The sequence below is a fragment of the Sinocyclocheilus grahami genome, unplaced genomic scaffold (assembly GCF_001515645.1).
Source record: "Sinocyclocheilus grahami isolate Dianchi unplaced genomic scaffold, SAMN03320097.WGS_v1.1 scaffold731.1, whole genome shotgun sequence".
Taxonomy (NCBI): Eukaryota; Metazoa; Chordata; class Actinopteri; order Cypriniformes; family Cyprinidae; genus Sinocyclocheilus; species Sinocyclocheilus grahami.
In genome coordinates, this window is record NW_015505910.1 from 329,342 (window position 1) to 343,913 (window position 14,572).

Consider the following 14,572-nt stretch of genomic DNA (forward strand, 5'->3'; position numbering starts at 1 on the left):
TTTGCTCTGTATCTCCTGTGCGCACTCGTGGCTAAAGGCGATCGCCATCGCGCTTGTTTGTACAGCATTCGCGATGGAGCTCGAGAACGTTTCAGCTCCGAATTTCATTCATGAGATCTCATATGATCATCATTAAGCATCGTTATGCACAAGTGCAGCACCTGACTCATAGTGAACTTTGAAAAGAAACTCTTCTAAAAGTTTTTTGCATGCAGATAACATATTCATTTATTATGGTTTTACAGTACTGGCAAAAATATATCAGGAGAGCTGATAGATAACATGGATGTTTGTCCATAAGCATCAAGATTTTTGATTAGAAATTGAATAAGAGGAAGTGCATATGTAGATGGTCCTGCAGTGTGACAAATTAAAGGACAGTTATTAAGTATTTAATTAATGAATTAGATGTCATGGGGCCATTCATTTTTAGAGTGTTGACTAATAAATGTACTAATACAAAAAGAATTGACATTAAAATGTTGCATGTGTATAAGAGCACACTGTAAAAGGTATTGATGGATTATGTTTTTCTGATTCAAAATTAAATGTTAATTGCCATTTCTTTACAATTATTTGTGAAATATACTAGCAATTTCTGGGTGAAAGTTGTTTCACAACCAATTTTTCAGTGTAAGTGCATATTTAAACTGTAATTCAAAAAAGGCAAATAATGCAAGGGTTATTGGAGTACATTTTAGTACTTTTATTTCTAAATGTCACATTTAATTCAGTGTCATTGAGTTACAGTGCTTGCTGGTTCTTTGTAATAAGTTGTGAAATGTACTAGCATTTTCAGAATAAAAATTGTTTCAAAGTAAATCATACATTTATTTTAGTGGATATATATATATTATATTGGGTTGCAAAGTACGTTTAGCAATTGTACATTTCTGTACGGGTTGTTTAGCCGGACCATGTTGTTAAAGTGTGTATCGTATGACCCATAAGCATGAGGTTTGGGTATAAAATTAGCTGGGTAAGCGTGTTGCCCAGTACCCAGTGTCCAATGTTACATCTGAACTCAAGCCCCTCTGGTAATCCCACGCTCATGACATAGTATAGTTTTACTAAAGTAGAGATATGCGGTACAGTAAACATGTTGACTCCTAGCATACATAGGTCTTGTTTAAATAACCTTGAACCCTCTGCAGTGCTTGCTGTGCTGCCATAGTATTTAACAACACTGGGTCCATAAAACACACACAGAGAACAGAATTTCATCAGGACTGGGTTTAGTAGTGCCTATGAGACACCTGAACTAACATGGAACATTATCAGAACGAAATGAACAAAGATTCTTCCAGTAGAATGTTCATTCAAAAGTTCTCTGGTCTTTGATAGCGTTCTCAAAATGTCTGCACAAAAACATTATTTATGGAACATTTTCCAGAAACATTTTATTTGGACGTTTGTCTAATATGGTTCAGACAACATTCAAGTAACATTCCCATAATGTTTGCAAAAAATTACCACTTAACATAACTGGACATTTTGAATGTTTAGCAATAACGGTTTCATAACTTAATGGGAACGTTACCAAAACATTCTTAGAACATATTTTTATTAACTGAGCCTAAACTAACTCTTTACTCATTACTAGTGGTCAACCAAAATGGGTTTTTCAAACAGCCGATGCTAATACTGATATCTAGAGAGAGGTGTGTTTGATATCTGTATATGTGTAAAATAGGCCAATTAACTTGCAGCAATTTTTTACACAGTATTTATTTTTTTAATAATTCACCAGAAATATTTGAAACACAACTTGTGCACAGTAACAAGGTTTATGGTAGTTTTGTTAATCATTCTGTTAACCCAGTTTGTTTTTGGCCAGTAATCTCAAAAGAAAGAAAGAAAGTCATCTCTTTAAAAAAAAAAAAACTTGGAAGTTTAAAGGTGCATGACTTTTATGCTGTACATTTTTATTCCCATCTTATGTCACAGTATTAGACAAATTAAATAAAAAATATTAAATTTAATTAAAAAAGAAATGAAACTTTGGTTCATAAAAAAACAAAAAAAATAATTTGACACTGGTTCATGACCCATCTCGTTGTCATTTATATTATTTTTATATATGTTCTAGGTCTTTTTTCAGTTTTTTCACTAATAGTCTTTCAAAAATGTTCCAAACAAAACATTTGTCTTATTATTCATTTCAAAGTTTTTAATTGTCCCAATGTCACTTTCAATCCTTTAAATAACATAAGTCAGTTCCTTGATGACATCATCCTTCAGGAAGTGACATCATTATGGAGGGAAATCAGCAGCACACACATTAGTGAGTACTAGCGATGAATTGAATGACTTCTGCAATGGTCTGTGCTAGTGTGATGATAGCTGAAGCATATGTTTGTACTGCATAACAGAAATGCCTCAGAACCGGTTGTTGGTTAACAGTGGAGATGTTTGGACTATAAACCGTGAAGCGAGTAGCGAGGTTATAGTGACAGGAAACTCATGATGGTGGATGCAGTCAGAACTACACTTCATAAACAAACCTGTAAACATATCAACAATAATACGCACAATAAAACATGACCTCTTGTTAACGTTAATGGACTAAATTGACTAAAAGAACGTAACACGAGCCGGTCCTCAGGTTATTCCAGAACACACGGGTGGTTGTTTTTGGCAAAAACAAGGTATTAGAGCTATTGCAGAAGCACAGCCATGCAAGGACTTTTGCAACTTGTTTTTGGCTATTTGGCAGTACAAAGCTGTGGAATATTGTGGTTGATGCAAGACTCTTTCTTTGGTAAATTTGGGTTAAGCTCTTTCATACTTGGGGTTTTTGGATTTTTTTTATTGGCCAACATTGGTTTGAGTTTCCTAGAAATGGGTAAACAAGGCAAAACTGCACAAGAGTATCCATGAAAAATACATATGGTTTTGATAAACCAGCTCGCCATCGCGATGTTAAGGTCTTGTGGATTGTTGCCAGTGCGTTCTGGGTAATTAATAAGTGGTTGCTAGTGTGTTGTTAAAAAGTGGCTTTTGTGAAATACAGCTCAGGTCTGGGATTTCTTTTTTATCTTGTTTGTAAGGTAAAAATTGCTTGGAATATAAAAGTACGCCTCTCTTGCAGCACAAATAGTACTGATGTTTAAAAGTTGGGTGATGTTTAGCTTAACAAACACCCCTAATTAAGACTAAATTGTATGAAATGTGATGCTTTAGTCCTGTTTTATGAACCTAATGTGTCTGGCTCATGAACTCTTTGAACTGAGAGTAGGCTTACACCTATAAGACCGGCAGAAAACGCATGAAGTGGAGCAAAACTGATGACTCAAGCTTGTACAACCCCTGCTGATAGGGGCCACTGAGTTCAGAGACAAGCGCACATAAACACTAGTAAAGGTCGTTCATGAAGAGTTTGTTCATTTGCATGTGACAAATAAAGGAAAGATTCGGGAGGGGGGACTAATCATGTTTGTTTTTCATAATTTATCTTTGGTTGCACATAAAGATTTCCTAATTCGGAGTTTGATCAAAGATTGCGTATGTGGACATGTTCAAGAAGACTGGCTATTGAAAATATAACGTTTTAATTGAAGTCTGCTCGAATGAACAAAACGGCTTGCGTGAAATGACACAATCAACATAAACACACTCAAACCTGATTGACTTAGGGACTTAAGGTGCTTTAACTTGAGGCAGTTATTTGTTAATTGCCACAAGGAGGATCTTATCTGATTGTTAAAACATTGCTGTGCTTTGTTCATACCACGTTTCTCGGCCACATCTGGTTCTCATGCCGTTTGACGACCTTAGTTGTCCTTCTTTACAGAATTAGGTCACATTCCACAAGGCATCAAGGTGTTGAAGGATTTGTAGAGTAAAAAATGTCTCCTCTTGCATCATTCATACCTGTTATCACATCAGGGCAAACCTGAGGAACCAATCCGATCCAGTAGCCTCCGTTTACTGTCATTTACAGTGCTTTTACGCCGCTTGGACAGTGATTTATGGACGACATTTGAGAAGGGCTCAGCCCCGGATACCTCTGCGAACTCACTGACCCTCTCTGAGGTTTTTCTTGCACAAGCAACTCGCAGGACCAGGAAAGGGTTAAGGGTTTCCCTACGGCAGCCTTTCCTGTACCTTACACACCCGAGACCTCAAAGAGTAGAGGCATCATTGCAATGCACAATTATCATAATGCTTTTATGAAGTTAAATGGGTAGTTGATGCAGGGTTGTGTCCTAATGATTGATCTTGTTGACTGCAGTGGGAAAAACAATGCAAATTGTAAATAAAGTGAAACTAACCATAGATAAGATAGACTTTCATATCTTTTGTTATTGACGTCGGAGTCCAGTCAAACTCTATTCACTTGGTTAAGTATGACCACAGTTTATTTTCTGAATTATTGGCTGCCAAAAATTAATGAGGCTTTTAGAAACTTTTTTTCATACGCATTGCTAATAATTCAGGGTTTCTGCTAATTGTGAGAGCAATTTAAAGAAAATGTCAGTATGTTTTCTAAATGTAAATGTCTAAGGATCACAGAGTTGTATCAGCAGCATTTCAAAGCTTGAAAATACAACTTCCAAGTTCCAATCATTTTCTATTACTTTATAATGAATTTTACAGAATAATAGCTTAACTAGAATATGGAAATAACTTTTACTGTATCTTCTGGTCGCGCTGCAGTACTTCCTCAGTATTTTTGTCTTGTTTACTAGTGCATATGTCAAAATAGATGCAAAAATGACACAAAAAGTTTTGCTTTGAGAAATGTATCATAACGAAACAGATTTATGTTAAAAAAGGACAAATATCTGCTAATGAGTGCAGAAAAAAATCAGCTTATTTCAGAGGAAAAGCACATTTTCATACCCAGTTGACGGATATTTGCTTTTGCTTTAAGCAAACTCATTTCATTTTGTTCAGTTTCTCAAATAACCCAGACTTCATCTTTATGTTGCATCTCAAGTAAATGTATCTTGATTTAAGAATGTTTAGATATTTGTATTAGAAAGCAAGACAAAATACTGACATGAATGCAACATTTAATGCCATGACTTTATGAATTTAAGACACTCTGCACCAATTTAAGACCTTTTAAAGCCTTAAAGGGTTAGTTCACCCAAAAATGAAAATTCTGTCATTAATTACTCACCCTCATGTCGTTTCAAACCCGTAAGATCTTCGTTCATCTTCGGAACACAAATTAAGATATTTTTGATGGAATCTGAGACATAGAAATACAACTGAAATGTTCCCAAGTCCTGAAACGTAGCAAGGAGATCTGTAAAATAACGCATGTGACATCAGGGGTTCAACCGTAATTTTACGAAGCTACGAGAATACTTTTTGTACACAAAAGAAAAAAAAACGTCTTTATTCAACAATTCGACTCCTCCGCATCACCCTGTAGCGCCATTTTGGAGGGTATCAGCTGGATGTAAACAGCGTAGGCTGTTCTGTGTCAGCTGCGTCACATGGATACGTTTTCATTCAGATCAAATCACAACAACGTAGGAAACAGATCCGGCGTGACGCAGCTGAGACAGAACAGCATACACTGTTTACATCCAGCGGATACTCTCCAAAATGGCGCTACAGGGAGATGCGGAGGAGACGAATTGTTGAATAAGGTCGTTTTTTTTGTCTTTTGCCCAGAAAACGTATTCTCATAGCTTCGTAAAATTAATGATTAATTAATGACAGAATTTTCATTTTTGGGTGAGCTATCCCTTTAAATTGTGGTATGACGAATTAAGAAGGCTGTTTTAAGACCCACAGAAACCCTGTAATTTAGCATATTGTTTGGTCTGCAGTTTATAGTAATATTAATACATTTCAGTGTTTGATTTGAGGGAATTTTTTTTATTTCATTTTATGATTTCATTCATGTCTCTTTGCTATAACACATAGTACTCCATAATGTTTTTTCACACACATTGTAAACTAAATATAATATTTATTTCATTATTGGGCAAATATTTTCGGTGCTTGGAGTCACCACTTGATGCACAATGTAAAGTCTTTGTCTTAAGGCAAAACCAGATGAGAACCATCATCATCCAGTCTCAGTTCTTCACAAGGTTCTCCTTTCAATACAACCCCGACTGACCTCATTTTAAGCGACTGTCACAAAGTCCAGAGCGAATATCACTTATCCAATCAGACCCAATACACGTTAGTGCTCTACTTTTGCACAGCTCGGAGAGGAAAGGGTTAAAAATGAGCCGATAGATCAACGGGTGCAATCAATAGCAGTTTCCTCAAATCAGCTCCTCTATTTGCATATATGACCGAGTAAACATGTGTTGCATATATGACCGAGTAAATGTGTCTCCACTTGCAGCACTTCCACTGGAATGTTCCTGCTCTCAGATGGATGAGTCCAGAGACTTGGGCTACAAGATGACAGCGTGAAGAAGAGCAGAGGAACAGTTTATAGCTCATGATGCGATGTTTAAATATTCCTCAGAAGAATTAACAGTCACACATGAGTCCAGAGTTATAATGAATGCAGAGAGCAGCTCAGATCATTTAGGAAGAATGTGATGAGTAAAGTCTAAGATTTCTAACTTTTGATTGCAGAGACTTGAGATCAGAAACTCTAAAGGAAATGCATGTTGAGAGTGCTGGAGTCATTTTCTCAGGACAAACATCTGAGAAGTGGGAAATGTAACCCAAAATCAGTTTATTCTCCTTTTAATATAATTGCTTTCTATGAGAAATACCGAAGAGGTCTAATTTCTGGTGTGTCTTTCCCGTAAGATGTAGTACGTTATATTGTTTTTGCATGCTGTTCTTTGTAAACAAACTGTTTTGATGTCATAATCTTGAATCAAGATTACAATTTAAAACCACTGGTGGCTCACTGCCATGAGAACTAGTGAGTTGATTATGTGGTTTAGTCTCCCAAAAAACAAAACAACAAAGCCAGATTTATGTTTCTTAACCCTCTGATGCATGACGTCTTAGTTTGACAGAAAGACATTTTTAACCATTCACAATGTGTTACAATAAAACCTTATATATATTTAAACAATTTATTTTATTTATTCATGTTTACAGTACTGATTTATACTAAAATAGTTTGCTATATGTGGAAAGAGTGAGCAAAAAATTAGTTTGAACACTTGAAATTCAGTCCGACAAAAATCAGTTTATTCTCCTTTTAATATAATTGCTTTCTATGAGAAATACCGAAGAGGTCTCATTTCTGGTGTGTCTTTCCCGTAAGATGTAGTACGTTATATTGTTTTTGCATGCTGTTCTTTGTAAACAAACTGTTTTGATGTCATAATCTTGAATCAAGATTACAATTTAAAACCACTGGTGGCTCACTGCCATGAGAACTAGTGAGTTGATTATGTGGTTTAGTCTCCCAAAAAACAAAACAACAAAGCCAGATTTATGTTTCTTAACCCTCTGATGCATGACGTCTTAGTTTGACAGAAAGACATTTTTAACCATTCACAATGTGTTACAATAAAACCTTATATATATTTAAACAATTTATTTTATTTATTCATGTTTACAGTACTGATTTATACTAAAATAGTTTGCTATATGTGGAAAGAGTGAGCAAAAAATTAGTTTGAACACTTGAAATTCAGTCCGACTGAAATTAAATGTTTTTTTCTTTAGACTATAAACAACTCAATGGATTTAAGTCACATACACCAAAAATCTGATTTCTGAACAAAGCCCATGCAGTCAATACTCATATTCCCGTGCGGATGGATGGAGCCAGTGAACTGCCTGACTCACAGGTGATGAAACCCCTCGTCCCCCATGACCCCGACCAAGCTACTTAAAGCATCGGGTAAATTTGCTAAAGCTCTTAACCTTAGACACTGTGTGTCCCGCAGGGCGCATAAACCCTATCTAGGGTGCAGAGCCTTTTGGAAACAAGTAGAAATCCAGCTGGCCTTATCTTATGTTATGTGTAAGCAAACAGGAGCACAGAAAATGTCAGCCTGCACATTACCCTACACAAATCAGTCACCTGAGAACTCAAGAGCTCACCAATTGATCAGTTTAAAGTGAAATTAATTGTAATTAAGATTCTTTACTCCTTTTCCAGCCATTTAACAGCTTTGTCTTCCATAGAACTACATGAATAGATAGATATAACTGCATTGTGCATTTGAACATGATTCACTGAAGGAGTTATGCAGATCAGATACAAAATAAGTGGTAGCAATTTGAACAGAGTAAATAAGTCCAGACGATGAGCCATAAAACTTTCAGACAGACTGGGATGCTGAGGTTTTTTTTTTACGGAAGGTTAAAAACATTCCCATAAATCTGGCTGCAATTACTGCTGCCATGATGACCAGAAAATGTCCACAACCGGCCCTTTTAAAATTATTCATCCCCAATGAAATCAAAATTGCAGTTCCATGGAACTGCAGTTTTTTGAACTCCTGACCTGTTGACTATATTCACCCATATTGTTTAAATGACAGTACTATTGCCCTCTGACTTTTAACTATCAATCTGATAAAGTAAATTGCACTTTATTTTGTTATAACTTTTCAATATGAACTATATATTTCAATGACTTCGCGTGTACTCAATGGTTGCTAGGGTTAGTTACCAAAGTACTGTATATGGTCACTAAGGTATTCTGTGCAGCCCATCCATCCATCCATCCATCCATGACTTGTTGCTAGGTCGTAAAGGTGTTTTGAGTAGTTGCTGGGGTATTTTCGGTGGTTATTTACTTGCTCAAAAAATAGAAGAATAAATAGACAAATCAGAGTGCCTGTTAGCCTACATTAGATCTTATGGGTGTTGACAGCGTCAGTCGAACCGTTCAGCGCTCCCCCAAAGAGCCGTTTGGCAACATGCTCCGGTTTACCATCAGTGGTGTTGATCGTATCGCAGGGACCACCATCACTGAGCCTCAGCGCTATTTATAATGCTTTCAGCACCCAACAGATGCAGAAAATTTATTACAGCCCCATGTCTCCAGCAAGGATCATTAACCTTTTGGGACGAGCGTGCCATAAAATCTTTCAAATGTCCCGCTACTCATTTCCGATGTCCCTCAGAAGTGACTAGGTATTATTATGAGCTCATCGCTGCTTGTTATAATGGGTGTTGTATAAGAGACAGGCCACAGCAACAGCTGACAGTCCTTCGCAGTGATTGCTTAATATTTCTTGATGTTTGGCCAGCATGTAAGTACAGCCACTATTGGTTGATTCAAATCACTCAGCTCTCACTTAAGACTTTATTATAGGTAATTTTCTAAAATATGTGGTTGCTAGGACATTCTAAATAATCATAGGTTATTGGAGATTGTACAGGTTGTTGCTAGGGCTTTCATAGGTGTTTTCTAGGGCACTGCTATGCAGAGCAAATCCTAAAGCTATGTATGAGCAGTAGTTATAGTGATGTATGCAATCCCAAACCACCACAGAAAACAAAAAATATATATTTTGAAATGTTTGCAAAACAATACACCACTGACTAATATAACAATTTGTCCTTCTCTTGACTTCCAGATGCTTGACGTATTTTATAAGTATGAGCAGTAGTTATAGTGATGTATGCAATCCCAAACCACCACAGAAAAAAAATATATATATTTTGAAATGTTTGCAAAACAATACACCACTGACTAATATAACAATTTGTCCTTCTCTTGACTTCCAGATGCTTGACGTATTTTATAGGCACGGTGTTTGGCTTTGTTGGCCTCTCCTCATCATGGTCAAGTTTAAAAGCACAGAGCGTTCCCTCAAACCGCGCCAGACCCACATGACTTTCGCACGTTGACTCTTGGGACAAATGTTGTAATGACTGTTCTTTGAGCGGTAGAGTGAAGTTACAAACACCCGACCGCATTTTCCCTGTGTTCAGCCTCTGGTGGAAACTCTCCAGATTTCATCTTTGTTTCAATCATTGCAGCGCATGAGTATCTGAGCTCTCTCAATGACCTGCCCGAGCCAGTTGTTTTGCCTACTGCTTTGTTTTCTCAAATGACGTCAGCTTCCTTGAGTTTTCTGAGTGTAACACTAAATTTACGAGTATGTTGTGCAACCACTAATTTTTCCGCTTGATAAAAGACGATGGGGAAACTGTAGCCCGGGGACTGTTTCTGTACAGTTGAACAACAGATATGTTTTAGTGCTGCCAGGGACACCTTGCTACGATCGCCCTTTGACTTATTTCAGTGAGTTCCCGTACCACACGCTCTGTTCTGCGCTGCAAACTGAAAAATCAACACACAATCTTGAGATTGACTTGTGTGCTGCAGCTGCTTGGCATGAAGTCGTAATTAAACAACTATCCGTTAATTCCCAGCGTGCGACAGAATGGACTATATTTGTGTCTTGTATATTTAGTAGCGTTTGCTAAGGCAGATACTTATATTATACTTGTATAATTAGGGCTTGTTATCTTCCTGTAACCTTAGGTATTACATTTTACAAGATTCAACTTAATATCATTTAAATGACTTGATTATATTGAAATATTTAGCCATTTAATTCAATTTTTATTTTGAAAATATGCAGAATAATATTGTGTAAATATATAAATATATTACAATATATTGAACAATATATGTGACCCTGGAGCACAAAAGCAGTGTTAAGTCACTGGGGTATATTTGTAGCAATAGCCAAAAATACATTGTATGGGTCAAAATTACCCATTTTTCTTTTATGCCGAAAATCATTAGGATATTAAGTAAAGATCATGTTCCATGAAGATATTTTGTACATTTCCTACCATAGATATATCAAAATATATCTTGATTTTCGATTTTCTCAATATTTAGATTTTTTTGCACCCTCAGATTCCAGATTTTCAAATAGCTTTATCTCTGCCAAATATTGTCCTATCCTAACAAACCATACATAAATGGAAAGCTTATTTATGATAATGCTTATTAGATGATGTAAAAATTTCAATTAAAAAAAATCGACAGTTATGACTGTTCTGTGGTCCAGGGTGATGTATAAGGAAGTTCTGCTTTTCATATATTGAACAATGTTATTATATAATTGTTATTTTTATATAATAATTATAATTTCAAATATTCAATATTTGCATTATATAATTATATATTTTTATATTATTATTCATATTTAATATTAAATTCTATTTGTTAGAATCATAGTTTTATCTTGTAATACAATTACTTCAATAACATTTTCATTTATATTACAATGCATTTAAAATATATGTATTTTTTAAGATAAAATGCCATAGAGCAAATAAAATAACATCTTTATCTTTACAAAATCTGTCCGAATCTTTATTCTCAAATCACTTCAGACAGTTTATCTACAAAGAAAAAAAAAAGGATTCATCTTTGTATTTAAAAGGGGGAGAAAAAAGTAAATAATCAAATGTTCAAAGTTAATATTGATTTTATCAAACACGTGTAAGCGGTTTAAAAGCATTGCCAGATAAATCTACCTGTGCTCTATGATCTAAACCCGGTGACATTCACGTAGTTTATTATAATGACAGCCATGCCAAAACAAACAAATGAACAAACAAAGTGTTCAAATCATCATTGATCAAGTGTATTGCTAAACGTTGATGGGTCATTCTGTGTCAACTCAACCAGAGGTCCCCAGCTCAAATTCTTGATTCTGCTAATATTTTTTCTGAAGCAAGATAAACATGTATTGTGATGATAACCAGAATATGACATTTTATTACATTTTTCCTGAGTAATCCACTATTTTGTAGTGGGGGTCAAAATGGCAACTTTCACCTGAGATTCAGAGCCAAATTACAAAGGGGTAAAAATTACTTCAGAAAGATGGCAACATCATAATGTTATTTTTACACAGAGATTAGTAGGTCTGTTAGTAAAATCCGTTGACTTTAGCAATCTTTGTTGCATTATGTGCCAATGGTGACACATTTTAAAGCACAGCCACCACAAAATCAGACTTCAGCACCTCGTTTTACTTTGAGATGGTTCTGATGTTAAATACAGATTTAAAATCATAACAAGAAATAGTTTAATAGCCATGATACTGTTTTTGAAATCAAATCTTTCTATGACTGGAAACTCTGGCATCTAGCAATGCCTTGGGGAATAAACAGTTAATCTTAAAAAAATAAAGCATGTACATAAACCTAAATAGGAAATAAAACAGTTATCAAATAAGCATGTGTCCTCAACTCCTGAAACATTGGAGTCTCATATTTTAGAGCAGTCACTGCAATTCGGGAAATAATTCAATTAAATCTGTATGTGGGTGTGTGAAAATACTCAGATGTAACCCTCTTTGTAACAGATTACAGTTACATTTATTTTGTTATTAAATTACACAGCAATTAAATTACCATTAATTCAATTGCACAGCCACATTTAAGGCAGAACTCCAAAACTCTGTTAGTTGTTTAGTTTCTGAGTGTGGTCTTTACCTCAGGTAAACTTCTGTGGTGGTTTTAAACTGGACAATACCTCATATTTTCACACAAGTATCGGATCGGGACTCGGTATCGGCAGATACTCAATATTCAATGACTCGGATCAGATCAGGGGCGCAAAAAACTGAGCGGGACATCCCTAAAATAAACCATCATTGGATGCTGGATAATATGATGTTTTTGTGCAGTTTGAAGGTGACCTATTATGCACTTTTATAAGGTGTTTGAACACAGTTGTGCGGCCCCAGTGTGTGAAAACAACCAGCCTATAATGGTAAAAATCCACTCGCTCATTTTTTTATAATTCCAATAAATCATAAACAGTCTCTCCAAACGAGCGGTTTCAGATTTCTCCCTATAATGACATCATACCAGGGAAAGTCCCACCCATTTGTGACAATCTCTGCCCTATTAGCATAGACACAGCCCTGAGTGAGAAGCAGCAGTCCGCCATTACTGTTTTCTCGCTGTAGCTGCTGGAGATACAATGTCAGTGCCAAAGAGGCATTACATGTGTTGTGTGTTGGGATGCACCAACGAACATATGAGTGTATAGATCACTGAGGACACGGTGGTTGAATTTTATTTTCGAAGGAAAAGTCCTATATGTTTGTGCTAATCATTTTACGCCTGACTGCCTCACAAATGAGGGTCAGTTCAGCGCTGGAGTTGTGCAAAGGTTGATTCTGAAAGAGGGATCAATACCAACGCTTTGTGCGCGAACGTCCAGTCAAAGTAAGCATCACGCGTCATATTTTGTTTTTCAAAAGAGCTTCTTGGCTCTCTGTAAGGCTAATGTTGCTAAAGCTACCATTGTCTCTGTTTGTTTTCACTGATGCTGCCTTTACGTGCTACCAGAATGATCGTAAATAAGAATGTGGTAGTTAAAAATTGCACATGGAAGCAATGTAAAGTCGACCGCTTGAATTTGTTGAGCTCATAATGTGATAGCATGCGAAGGCACCATGAGACCAGCTATGTCGCTTTTGTTATTGCGGCATGCTCCCATATGTGTAATTCATAAGCGCATTTACTGCACAGTACAATCAGATTGCGTGAGATTGTCCTGTTTTGTTGTTGGCGGTATACTGGAGCATGACATCTTGAAGCTCCGCCCTCTTCTGAAAAGAAGAGCAGCTCATTTGCATTTAAAGGTACAAACACAAAAACGGTGCGTATTGGCTCATAACCTAAAAGTGGCAATTTCAACAAGCTATAAAAAATGATCTGTGCGGTATTTTGAGTTAATACTTCCCATACACACTCTGGGGACATCAGAGATGTATTTTAAATCTTGTAAAAAGGGGCATAATAGGTCACCTTTAAATAGACAGTTCACTCCAAAAAAAAAAAGGAAAGACATTGGGTGATGGTACAGGTTTGTGTTTTACTCTTAAGGTATAGAGTGGAATTATTTAATGCAGATCTATACACCCTACAATCATTTAAGCTCTGGCACGATTACATAACTAAATGGATTTTGCATATTTCCAAATATCATCCAGTTTTTCATCACTTAAAGAGACAAAAAGTTTTCTCCCTCCCGCAACCTTAGTTTTCAGTATTGCATTATGCTCAGTTGTTGCCAGGGGTTTGAAGTAGCGAATTACAAATACTCACGTTACAGTTTTTTATCAGTAATTGTACTTTTTTGAGTAGTTTAAAAATGGTGTACTTTTACTTTTACTTGAGTACATTTTAAGTGATGTATCGGTACTTTTACTCCGCTATTTTCCTCCGTTTGTGGTCGTTACATGCTTATTTTAATTTTATTTTTATCTATCAACGTGATTGGATAGATAGTAATAGACCTCGTGACTTTCGTCAAATGAAATTGTGCATAGAAAACTTTAACCGTCAACTGTTTATCATGGCTGCTGGAAGCGCATTCTTCAAGCATCAATTCAGTCGCATCTTCCTCTAACTTAATATGTTAAGGTGAATTTCGGATTTCTGCTTACTAAATTATTTGTATATAAGCCTATCTACACGGCCTGAAATTTGGTGTGAGGTTGTGGGTATTGCGTACAGTGTTAACTCCCGCAAGTGCCGGTAAATTCTGTAAATTTACACTCACTTATGAGACGTGCGATCTGCGCTGCCTCGTCTCTCTCTCGCATGCGTTCTGCAGCGGTCACTTGGATAAGTCTTTGTTGCTTGTTGAACTTGTTGACTTTTGATGAGTTTGAGCGCG